At 42.2% G+C, this 13,005-nt stretch overlaps 1 protein-coding gene across 1 annotated transcript in view; it reads right to left on the bottom strand.

Annotated features, from left to right (window-relative positions):
* Positions 1-13,005, bottom strand: part of LOC106885834 (chromosome unknown open reading frame, human C4orf22) — a 200,254-nt gene that overhangs the window by 183,366 nt on the left and 3,883 nt on the right. The gene's annotated exons all lie outside the window — the stretch shown is intronic.

Genomic DNA, 13,005 nt, shown 5'->3' with positions numbered 1-13,005 from the left:
CACATTTTTCAATACCATTGCCCATCTTCGCTGCCAGAAAAAGAACACATCTTTCCCACCGTAATCTGTAATGAAAGAACAATGGAAAAACATCACCTGACACCTGAAAATCACTAGTTTATGTTGTTATTCAAGGTGTATGCTTCGGTATACTCCATATACTAATAAAGCACACTGTTTTCATCTTTGCCTTTGATTATTCTCTTTTAAGCTGTAACGGCCTTCCTTCAACATACCAACTACTACAACTAAAGCTTTCACTCACCACCTTCACATCTCCAAATTTGGATGATTCTCCCTATAATAAAAAAAGCTCTCAGATAACAAAATAAGCCAATTTTGCAGCCACTTCAAGCCAGAACACTGCAAGAGGCTCCAGCCAAGACCAGGGTCTTCTCTAGCTGCTACTGGTACTACAGACAATCCCCTGGATCCCCAAGTGAGAGCGCAGAGCATTTCCAATTATTCCCCAGGCTTCTCCTCACTTTCAAGCACATTCCAAAGGCAGGTTATTGCAGGTAACTGGAGCAGTAGGTTTCTCCTTGGCAAAACAGCTGCTGTGAGGGAATCCTGCCTTACAAACCTGAGAGTTCTCTGAAGCAGCAACAAATACGGGCATAAAGACGAGCTGTTTGACACAGCGTACGCGGATTTTTGAAAGCTTATGACTGAAGCCTTCTAAGGAAACAAACTGCTAGTGGAGTACACTGAAAGGCCCTTTCTAGGATAACTGTGTCAAAAATTGATCATTTACTTCTACCCTCTATTTTTTTATCTTATAAACAAAGGGACAACAGTAGGTTGCTGGCTGGCATTGTGCTGTTAAACCTGGGGAAAAAGGGAGGAGGAATTAGGACAGAAAGCTTGATGATAATCAGAAATTATTCAGTGTAGAGATGACACTAACAACAAGCTAGAATGATCTCATGAAACTTCATGGCTGGATAATATAAGGCCAAAAGACGATCGATGCAGAAAAATATAAACAGATGTCTACGGTGGGAAAAAAAACAATGTCTACCTTCACAGATGAAATAATGAGCTTCAAACTGACCATTATAATTCAGGAGAGAGCTCTCTACAATATGATACACAGTCTGGGCTGTTGCAACTACTTCCATGTCAGTCATGTTTGTTTGTTTTAATTGTTTTCATACAAGTTTTAGATTGTTATTTCAAAGCTAACCTAAAACAAAGAACTGGCTGGCCGCTGCGTACCACATCCTTAAGAGTCCAAAGAATGTGCAACTCAGCTATTCACAAATTTATTATCCTGATGTAACATGGACATTCATGCCTCATTGCTTTCCAGTTACCAAACCGAACTGCAATTCAAAAAAAACGTACAATTATAGCCTGCAAATACCATAACTGAAAAAATATTATGAACACAGAAGAAATAAGCTACAAACATTTTGGAATTTTAGTTACCTTGCTAGAAGAGAAGTACAGCATTAATACCACAGACAGCTTCTTTTCTTTATTTACGAAAAAAGGTAGCAGGGAATGTGGCTTTGACGTAATTCAAAGAAAAATGTAAAGTGTTTGGAAATGACAGATTTATTCCCTAAACCCCAAAGATTTAAATCCCTCAATTACCTCCTGTCTTCACTGAAAAGGGCACACTGAGATACCGGGCTTTTAACACAACACCAGGCAGAAACTATCTTTAAACACAATCCTTGCCTGGGTTCAAAAGGAAAAACAACAATAGTGACAAGACAATGGAAAGCAACATGACTAGGCAAAATTCCATGGGATGTGTGGGGAGGAAGAATCCAGCTGTAACACAAAGCCCCTCTACCTCGGCTCGGGAGAAAGCTGATGCTGTTCCACTCTTCAGCAGCGATGGTAGGCCTGCTAGTGCTCAAAAAGCAGCACATGCCCTGCCAGAGCGTTGCAGAGAGCCTCTGTACGGCACAATTCATAAAGCAGGGGAAAATCTAGCCCCCAAAGCACTAGAGAAAATTCTCCTCACACTGGTCTGTGTGGAAAGCCACACAAAACTTGAGATCATTAGAGCTCTTAAACCACCTACTACCAGCTCTTGTCTACTACAGTTCAAGGTTTTACACGTGTCCCAGCTGCTGTTTTCCTGCTTTGTTTTTATTCCAAACAGCTTTAACAGCAAGTGTTGTGTTTAATTTTAAAACCGTTCATCATAGTACCCTTGTTCTTTTACTAAGCTTAAAGGTAAGAATCCATGTGCTGGTGCCAAACCTGATGCTGGCTTAAGAGAAGCTCACACACAGCTAAATCTTGGATAAGCAGATAGTTATAATTTGCCTTTTGTAAACTAACATACTGAATTCTGTGATGATTCAGGTACTTCATCTGGAGTGTAGACAACAATACTATGTGAAAATAGAGTGTATTTGTGGAGCATGGTGTGCCGTAAGAGACTACAGAGACTAACAGAACAGTCTCCATTTTGATGTTACTGTATATTTTGGTACACTCATCGTCCACACATGAACCAGTCCCAGCTGACAGTTCATGCTGTTCCCACCAACTCTGCAAGCCTCTACAGGGGCGTAAGCCAGAGAAAAATGTGGCCTTGTTAGCATCCACTCAGACACATACAGTTCAAAGAAACACACCAGAGCATCTCAGAGCAGAATCAGATCCTAGAAGATGAACGAGACAAACACGCTGCAAAGGCTTGCTGCATTAAGAGATGCTTTCTATGTCTGGAAGACACATGAAAATACAATGCAATTCCTCTTCCAGTAGGCAGCACTAACCAACAGACTGAATTCTCAGGGCAGGAAGCTGTTCAGTAGGAAACCAGTGATGCTGGCTACTACCACTTCACAAGGATGTGCCCCAAGTGAGTGCCAGCTCCCACACAAGAGGAGTGCAAACACACTGTCAAGCTTTACGCATCAAAATGTCTCAACATGAACCGCTGCTATCCTTCAGTAGATTTGCACTCCAAAGAAATTCAGGGTTTGCACAGCCAAGACAGCCAGACATTGAAACATTTAAGCAAGTAGCTTTGGCAGATCTTTAGCTCCTGTACATGTACTTGTGAAAGCTGCTTCTTTACCACAACAGAGCTCCCAACGAGACCTTTTTCACCCCTTGCCATTCACTGTGTTGGAGGTGGCCAGGCAGAAAGTTCTGTCTAGTCCTTAGTGTGGGACTGTGGTTCTCACTTTACTTTGTTGCAGAGAAATATTTCAGCTCAGAACTCCCGTTTTGCAAAAGATTGCAATCCTTGATATACTTCAGAGGAGGAAAGCTGCTTTGTTTTTCACTTAATATAGAACACCCAAATTTCAGCGCTTTGAAGATGTGTGTTCATATGGCACATTAGTGGGAAGAAGCTGGAAGAAGGTGCAGACGTTTGAGCATCCCTGCCTTAGGCAAAGCTATACCAAAGGGAAATAGATATCAAATTCTTTTAAAAACATTTTTCTTTTCTAGGTATTTAGCTCACCTTAGGTAGCGTTTGCACTTTTTTAATATCTATCTTGTCCAAAAGAAATCTGAACCAGCAGATTATGAACTGCAGGAATCCACAGGAAAATCCATTTCCCGGACTCCGGTTTCATTTACTTGAAGATTACTAGTTAAATAACAAATCATCACTCTAGAAAGGAAATACTTTTCAGCACCTACTTAAACACATTTCATTTATTTATTCCAAATATTTTCCCCAAACTATCCACAATTTAAAAAAAAATAAAAAAAAATTAAAAAAAAGTAAAAAGCTGAGGACCAATTTATTCTGAAGTGAAGAATGTTGATTATTGCAACACACTTCCAGGTGAAAAAACATCTCTATTAGTGTAACAAATTCACCACCCAGAATAGAAACCTACCCAAACACACCTGGACCTCTTCAAAAAACCATTTAATATCGTATTAGGAACATTAAGGACGTAACACTTGGAATCATCAAAAACTGCTCTGTTTTTTTGTGTGCTACTTGGAGGACAACTTTAACACACAGTGAACTGAATGGTCCCCAAGATATGAATATTCGCTCAAAATTTGAATTGTTTGTATTTGTTCAGCTACGTAGCTTTTTCAGAAGCCTACATAGTCAAGGCTGGACGCCCTGCCTTTTTCTTTCCATGTCATATTTTGAGTTGCTGAAAAGCACATACATACACTTCTTGCTGTGAAATATCAGCCAGAAATCATGTGACCCATCAAATTGTTCCTCACTGTACCACTTAAAAATAAATTTAGAAAACAACAACAAAAAAAAACCAACCACAAAAGACAGACCTTATTGCATCTTAAAATTCTGCCCAGTGATGGATAGAAAGACAGAGAAATTTTGTTCTTCCAGTTTTGCCAATTCCGGACTAGACAATTTAAAACAGACAATGTACTGTCCTTGCCTGCAGCCATGGAAGCTTCTCTCCTTCCTTCAGCCTCACCACCTGACTGCTGAAGGACCAAAGGCAGTAAACAACCCAAAACTTCCAGCACTCACATGTCCAGTGTTAGTATACCTTGATGTATGTATACCTAAATGTTACATCTTCAGCCAAACATATCCCTGTAAATGTTTTTGTTTCCCTGCCAGGTTTAGGAAATTTCACATACATTTCTCACAGCATCTGACTTCATACATTGAACACAACCAGGAGAAGTCTGTTAAGGGAAACAAAGATCCATCATTTTCTTGCTTGTGATGACCCAAATGTCTCCTAGGCCACCCTCAAGAAAGGAAGTTTTTGGTTTATCTGTTCAAGAGGTTTATGCTGAAGACCCCACTTGGCCCACCGATTTCCTATGGTGTTAGACACACAAGGGAAATGGTCACTGAACTGATCTCTACAGTCTCAGATTGTCTTCCGTGTCTTTTTCATTTGAGTATGTAGCCATCACAAGTTGGGGGAAAGCCCAGAACTACCGACTGGAGCTAATTCAAGAGTCTACTTATGTCTATGGAATCCCCATGAAGGTTACGGGTTCCTGCCTTTATCCCACTCAACCTGGGGCTAATTAAACCAAAATAAGCATTGTCAATAAAGTGTCAGCAATTATCTATTTCCTCACCAGAACATACAAGGAAAGAAAAAAGTGGTACTATGGTTACATGACCATCTACAGATTCAGAGTTGCTATTCACACAAAAGCAAAGACTGGAGGTAGGTGGCAGAGGTTTTATTTTCCTAAAGAGAGAGTGAGTTGATAAGAGTGTGGAAAATGCTAGCCAAGAGACAGATGTAGGTGGCAAGATATAACAGAAAATGCAGAAAAGTTTTATCTATCAGAAGGGAAAGAGTCCAGGATTATCAGCACCTAGCGCTGATGCTACCAATTAGTACAATTTTAAAATTTAACCAACTAATTCATCTCCTAGCATTTTCTACAAAATCACTTTGTGGGTAAGAGGCAATTCTCAAGCCCACTCCTTTCTATGGCTGGATCTGAGGAGTGAAATCATGGCAGAAGCAGAAAGAACTACCAGATCTCTATATCATCAGCAAACTGTCAATGAGTCTGTCTTCCAACAAGAGTGGGAGTTGCATTTGTCTCTTTCCTTTATTAGTCTGAGAAAGTGCCACTTCACACTGAACTGTTGAGAAAAATATGCTGCTATTTTAACAGTAGAACAAGCAATAAAAATTGAGAGGGGAAAAACCTGGTCTCGATCCTGCTATCAGGTTTAGGGTCAGGAATGGGTCATCCTCCCCTTCCCACTAAGGTACTGGTTTAAAAGACTCCAAGGGAGGGTGTGGAGACAGAGGAGAGAAACACAGAGAGAACAGGAAGATGTCCAAAAAAGCTGTTTTCCTGGGCCAGAAGGGCCACCATGAAACATTCTTAAGACTGTTCCAGTTTGCTCTGTTTACCCAATCTTGAATTACCAAGACATGTGCAAGCTTCAAAAAATTCAGCTGAGAGAAGCCTTCCAACACTGATATCAATCTAAATGTTATCTATACATTATGGGCTTATAAAAAGGGGGAAGAAAATAAAAGCTTTAAGATATTCCTGCCATGGATTTTCTTGCACATTCTCCAATTCTTACTCATTCTGGTTGAGCCAAAAAGCAGACTGTCAGCCACATGACTCAAGCTGTTTGGCCTCTAGTCCCAGCAAGTGCTAAAGGGGCAGAGGCACGTTGATATGAAATTTAATTAACCATACTTTTTCCACAACATCACAGAAAAAAATTCTATTAGAGCTCAGTAATAGCTCTGGGGGAGATTAGACAGGGGACAAAACCAGGAGTGGCTCTACCGCATCCACAGGGACTTGGTTCTTCATAGCCTCAGAGGAAATTAAGAGGTTAATTCACTGGAAACGGGGAACCCAGCTGCCTTCAGTGCCTTTCAGCATTTCAGCCTAGGAACGAGTAGGTTCACTCCGTATTTTTAATGCTACCTAAAAAGCCACATGTGTTTAAAACTGCTATTCCTCTAATCTAACCTTGGCTGTAAAACACTGGCCCACCCAACAAACCAAGGGCATCACACACTCCCCCACATGCTTCCAGTGAAGCAGTCTGATGCACTCGCAACTACAGACTGTACCTTTCCCCCTTCTCTCCTCAGCAAGGGTACAGTCCGTGCCAAAGTTAAAACTAATTTATGAGCTAAAATGAAAAAAGCAGAGACTAAAATCATGCCACTTTCCTCCAAGATCCTTACGTGTATTAAGATGTCACTTCCTACACTCCTTCCAGAATGAACAGATTCATCCCCCCTCTGAAGGAGTATCCATGTAACACTCAGCCACAACCTGATTCATAAAAAGAAAGTACTCTCAAAGAAATTTCAAGCCACAGGTTATCGTTTAACTGTCAAGAGTCTTCCCCGTGGTCCCAGCAGAGTGCATGAGCCCTGCACTGGGTACAGAGCCACTCTAGCACAAGAACCAGAGAGATCTGAAGGAAGAATCAAACTGCAAATTCAAATCCTAGATACTGAACAAAGGCTTGCTTTCAGCAGATTTCTCTTTTCTTTCTGTACATAAGAAAAGCCTTTAGACCATATGCACACACATGTGAAAACCCCTAGCCAATTACTTTGTTTTAAAGATGCTGCATTTAACATTATAGACGTATAATTGCTTTGGGATGTGGCATTTCCTGCATCTCCAGTCATCGAAATACATTAAAGGAATTAGGCTACCATTTAGTGCAGAGTCCTGAAGTTAAGCTCTAGCCATTATAATTCAGTGGGATCACCTGCAACACCAAAATCCAAAGCAATACTTAAAAAACAAAACAACCAAAAAAAACCCACCCAACATTCCCTCCCTCACTTCCCATGTTTCTTTTTAGTCACCTGCTTAAGAGTATGTTAAAGAAAACGAGGACAGCCAAAGACCTACTACTGACCCATGTATCAAAACACCTGTTTTCCATATGGTTTGTAAAAGGAATAAATTTTAATTAGACCTGATTGCTTTTCTAAGAGAAACATTTGTATGCATAAAAACAGGTCCAGTAGACAGAGATGCTTCTGAGCCCACACCTCCTGTGTAAAGGATCAGAGGAGCAGCAGCAAAAAGATATCAGGTGCCAAAGAGAGACAGGTTCAAGTTAACTGTGCTTGGCAGGACACCTACAGAACATTTGGAAACAAACTGCTCTGCAACTGTCTCCAGCCTAGAGTTTGTAGAAATGAAATGAGCTCCCCCTTCTGCTTCATTTTCTGCTCCCTCTGATAAAGGGCAGTCTGTAAGGTACCTCCCGAATCACACTATGCAAAAGATAAAAGAGAAGACGCTAACACCTGACAAAGGCTCAACCCATGCTCCCAGGATGGCTGGCACCAGGGTTTCATTGCCTCCTCTGGCTGATGAAACTTAAATCCAGGTTTTCTACCACCCAGGAGCACAGCCCAGTTTTGCCATTTGCTGTTCCGCTCTCAGCCGCGTTTGCACAGAAGAATTATTACTGGGTTCCTGTCACTGCTCCAAATGCCAGCGCTGGTGGCTTTAAGCCCCAGAAATGAGTGGTGCTGCATACCCTCCCCTTCTCAGGCACGCGTCCTGGCTGACAGGCTAACTCCTCACTCTCGTGCTCCTCCTAGGCCAAAAAAAAAAAACCAAACCAATGGCTATTTTACACATGAAATGGACCAATTTCAGAGGATAAATATTCATCACTCCATTCCAGAGCAGCTTGTAGCTGGACATTTCTGCATTTCCCAGGACACAGCTGTAAATATCCCTGCATAGAGGCAGCTCCGCAGCATTTCTAACCCCTGCCTGAGTGACACAGCCCCGACACTCTGCGTGGAAGTAGCAGCCCTTCCTCCAGGGGAAAGCCTTAATGGAGGGTTCCAGGTCTTTTGTTTGGGGTGGGTTTCCCCCCCTTATCACAGTCTGCTCCTCCCAGTGAGCAGTCAGACCGAGACCGCAAGGGCTGCCAATCTTAAGCGGAGGGAGGCCTCTGCTGGAGGCAGCAGGTACTGCACCGAGCCCTGCATCCCTCCCACTGCGGACACGCTGCTCTGCCTGTAGGCCCTGCTCATTCCCTGCACAGAGACAGCCCACAGCTACAGCAACCGGGCTGAGACAACTGTCCAGCGTGATGGCATCATAGAAGGCTATCAGATTGGTCATACATGATTTACCCTTGGTAAACCCGTGTTGCCCACTTCCAATAACCCCCCACTCTTCAACTTGTTTGGAGATGACATCTAGTATGAGTCTCTCCATCACCTTCCCAGGGACAGAGGTGAGACTAACTGGTCTGTTTGCACAGAAGAATTATTACTGGGTTCCTGTCACTGCTCCAAATGCCAGCGCTGGTGGCTTTAAGCCCCAGAAATGAGTGGTGCTGCATACCCTCCCCTTCTCAGGCACGCGTCCTGGCTGACAGGCTAACTCCTCACTCTCGTGCTCCTCCTAGGCCAAAAAAAAAAAACCAAACCAATGGCTATTTTACACATGAAATGGACCAATTTCAGAGGATAAATATTCATCACTCCATTCCAGAGCAGCTTGTAGCTGGACATTTCTGCATTTCCCAGGACACAGCTGTAAATATCCCTGCATAGAGGCAGCTCCGCAGCATTTCTAACCCCTGCCTGAGTGACACAGCCCCGACACTCTGCGTGGAAGTAGCAGCCCTTCCTCCAGGGGAAAGCCTTAATGGAGGGTTCCAGGTCTTTTGTTTGGGGTGGGTTTCCCCCCCTTATCACAGTCTGCTCCTCCCAGTGAGCAGTCAGACCGAGACCGCAAGGGCTGCCAATCTTAAGCGGAGGGAGGCCTCTGCTGGAGGCAGCAGGTACTGCACCGAGCCCTGCATCCCTCCCACTGCGGACACGCTGCTCTGCCTGTAGGCCCTGCTCATTCCCTGCACAGAGACAGCCCACAGCTACAGCAACCGGGCTGAGACAACTGTCCAGCGTGGGCATCACAACAGCAGAAGGAGAAATGGAAGTGATTTACAGCCTTAGTGGTGTTGCTCAGGGCTAATTCTTGGGGTAGGGAACACTCACGTGCCATTCAGAGGTGACTTCACGTCCACGTGAACACAGCGTAGCTCCCTGACAAGCAGAGGCCACAGTAATCGAACAGTAAAACGTGGGCACGGGTGCCATGAAGATGTCAGGAAATCTACACAGCCCAGATCCAGGCTTTGAAATACAGAGGCAGTTACAAACCTTTTGTCTCGGGTTGTTCTAAAAGAGGAGCTTAAAGCATCATACGGCAATATTGTACTTCCAGCTGAGACAACTGACAGTAAATTGTTTCCTGTCCTGATGTCAACCAGGATTTTATTTATTCTGTGCAAGCTGAGATAAAAAAATCATGGTTCTTCTTAAACATCAATACTATGCCAGTTACAGGACACTTTCGAGGAACGCGAGATTCTTCCATCTCTGTCACTCTGGACAAAAGAAAGACTAAACAATCCTGCACTCATTTAGAGATGACCTAATACCAAAAAACCAAAAATAACTTGATTTCCAATTTGCTTCTGTTAAAGAAAATAAAAAACAACCCTGGACTCAAGCCCCTTCATTTCAGATCCCAAAGAAACACACATACATCCTTGTCATAAAGAACAGATGGCACATTGTACTTCTATCTGCCTCTCAAAGTCTGAAGTTCACTGTTTTTTATTATCCAGTTTCTTTGTTCTGACCAAAAAAAAAAGCCCAAACCTAACCCTCTGACGGTGTCCCTTTTTGTGGAAAAGCACAAAGTATTTTAAAGGAACTAGTCTTACTTCTACTTACTTTCCCCTATCAATTTTCACTTGACTTCAGATGCGATGCTAAGACCAGAAAAGTTTAAGTGCTTCACAAAGAGAGTTAATAAATGCACTGCCTCCTGCCCACCCAAATCCATTTTTTGCAACATGTACTCAACTTATTTTTACCATTTGTAAAAGAAGTCCTACCAATCCTACCAAGTACATGCCTTAACTGATAATGTCATTTAACTAAGCAAAAAACATTCAGAAGGCGAAAGTAAGGATTCAGAGGAAAATCACACCACTGTTCTGGACATTTGCAGGAAAATATTGGCCTTTCTGATCAGAAGCAGTTTTGCAATGTGGTGTAACATGTAGCTACTCTGGAGCTAATTTTTCAATTATTAGTCAAGGTGAGCCTTCCTACACATGAAGACCACCATGTAGTTCTTGAGCAAACCCTGACCACTACATTTAAGCAACAACTACAAAAACAGAGAAGTATCCTGAGAGTGACCACCTTCTTTGTGCTCACCTTGGCTACTGCTCTAAATCATCTACTGAATTCTCTCCTGCTGATTTGCTGCTACTCCACAGGAATTATCCTTGCAAGTATTTTGTTGCAGCTAAAAGGACACTTCCCAGTTACTAATCTTTGTGTAAGGCTTTACATTTCCAATAAATTACAGGTTTCTGTGATTGTTCTGTGATACAGTTGCAGCAGTAAAAGTCATGGCAGCAGAAGGTTGCCAACTAATACAGCCTGTGTAAATTAAGTGTTTTTGACAACTGACAGACAAACCCTAAAAATAAAACAGGAATTATAGAAGCCTACAGCAAACACAGCAGCCATGTATAATACCCAGTGGCACACCATGGAGCTGAAATGGAACAGAGGCTATATATATTATCACTGTTGGCTTATTTTAGTACTTTTTAGCAACTGGAGCTTGAAGCTGTTGTTGTGCAATACAAATGGTGTAGACCATTTCTTACAGCTTAGTGTGTTTATAGGCATTCTGGCTGTGGGAACCCCATTGCTATGAATATCAGCCACTTGCAGAGATTTCCAAAACCATTAAATGCAAGTTTGTTTCCCAAAGAGAACACAAAAAGTTACTTACCAGGTAACTCCTCTGTGTTTCGTTCCAAATAACCCCTCACTGTATGAATCCCAGCCACGTATCCCAGCTTTGACTTAAAAGACTCCCATTTGTTTTTCTTTGATGGGGGAGATGACTGTGGATGGGAAATAACCCTGTCAACCCTTTTGTACGGAACAGCAGTGCCAGGGCAGTAGGTGGGGGATGGAAAGAAGCATCAAAGCAGAAATCCTGAAGGCACCTGCCTACGGAGTTTGCTCTCATGCAAAAATCATCTGGGCAAAGTTAATAGTGACAGTTCCTGGGACCTGTGCAGCCAAGTCCAAATCACAGAAAGTTTTTTCTGCTCAGAGAAAACCACAGATATATTTTTGCAAGCAGCCAATTCAGAAGCCATGAGAGCAGAAACTCCTGACACAGACTTTTGGATAATGTGCTCAACAAAACGCAGTTATCGTAGGCCCAGTGAGCCAGCTCTGACATCTCCACCTACAAACTAATGGGAAACTAAACAAAGAATAACCAAGCAAAAAAGGACAGTAGGATGGAATACCCACTCAAGACATCACGGAGAGTGAACTGCACTGAGTCCACTGGCTTTAGTTCATTTTCACTTATCTCCACACACAACATCACTAGAGTAATTAAAAATTATCAGTGGTTTAGAAACATACTTTACAGGAACACTACAAGATCAACCAGTCAGCCATTTAAGATCAATTCTTACTCTCCTGATGTCATCAGCACTGTCACCACCAGCTGCATATGGCAGCACAGTATGCCTGGGCATGAGCCACAGAATGTTACAAGTCTAAACATGAATGAAAAAAATCAATCCTTTTTGTCTTTATGCAAATAATTAAGCCTTCGGTTGTGCAAAATCAGTTTCTCCATATAGTGACATGAACAGTTAATTCTTTAGATTAAAAAAAAAAATCACCTTATGCCTGAAACAGAAGTTTGATATAGGATTGTACATGAAGTATGACAATAGCTTAACTAAATGGCACACGTTCTCAGCCCACAAATGCTACGAAAGGCATTTGATACATGCTGTTAAATTATTAAACAATAATTTCACCGTGGCACGAAAAGGGAAAAGCACCACAGGAGAATAAGACTGCTCAGTAGTTCTACTATTCACCAACCATGTTGACAAAATAAGTATTGCAATTATTTAGCTTCTTGTAGCAAGGCACCAACAAAAGTTTACTATTTCATTTATCGTTCATTTATTTTTCTCAAGAGGCAAAGAAAAGAAGAAATCAAAAAAGTAAACAGCTAAATGTTTTAAGATTTGCAGGCTGGTTAAACAGAGTGGAGAAGGTGCAAAAATAAAAAGGCAGGGGGAACCAGTCACAAGATACGATAAAGCTTTATTGCAAAGCACTGAATTCCCAGTGCAGCGTGAGTTTTGGTGGAAGTGCATGCTATAGCTATACAAGCTGTAACAAGCATGAGACAGCAGAAGTCAAAACAAAGCCAAACAAAAGCCTAAAAAAAACCTTGCACAAGCACTGCTTGAATTTCCTTTGTCAAGAGACTACTGGAGAATAAACCAGCTCTCCCCTCAAAGGCTTTCGGAAATGGAAGTAAAATAGTCCACCTAAAAGAATAGCGACCTTGTCACTATATCCAAAGAGACTGTCATCCAGTCTGAGCCATTTATACCTCTTCCCAAGTGCTAGTTCTCGTAGACTTTTGTGTGATTTGCTGCAGCTACCCTACATAATGAGAGAGTGCTCCAGGTCTCCCTGACCCAGGGAAACGCTCGCA

Source organism: Calidris pugnax, unplaced genomic scaffold, assembly GCF_001431845.1.
Source record: "Calidris pugnax isolate Ruff unplaced genomic scaffold, ASM143184v1 scaffold72, whole genome shotgun sequence".
In the NCBI taxonomy this organism is placed as follows: Eukaryota; Metazoa; Chordata; class Aves; order Charadriiformes; family Scolopacidae; genus Calidris; species Calidris pugnax.
The sequence above is the reverse complement of the archived record's forward strand: the minus strand, read 5'-3'. Positions and strand labels throughout refer to the sequence as shown.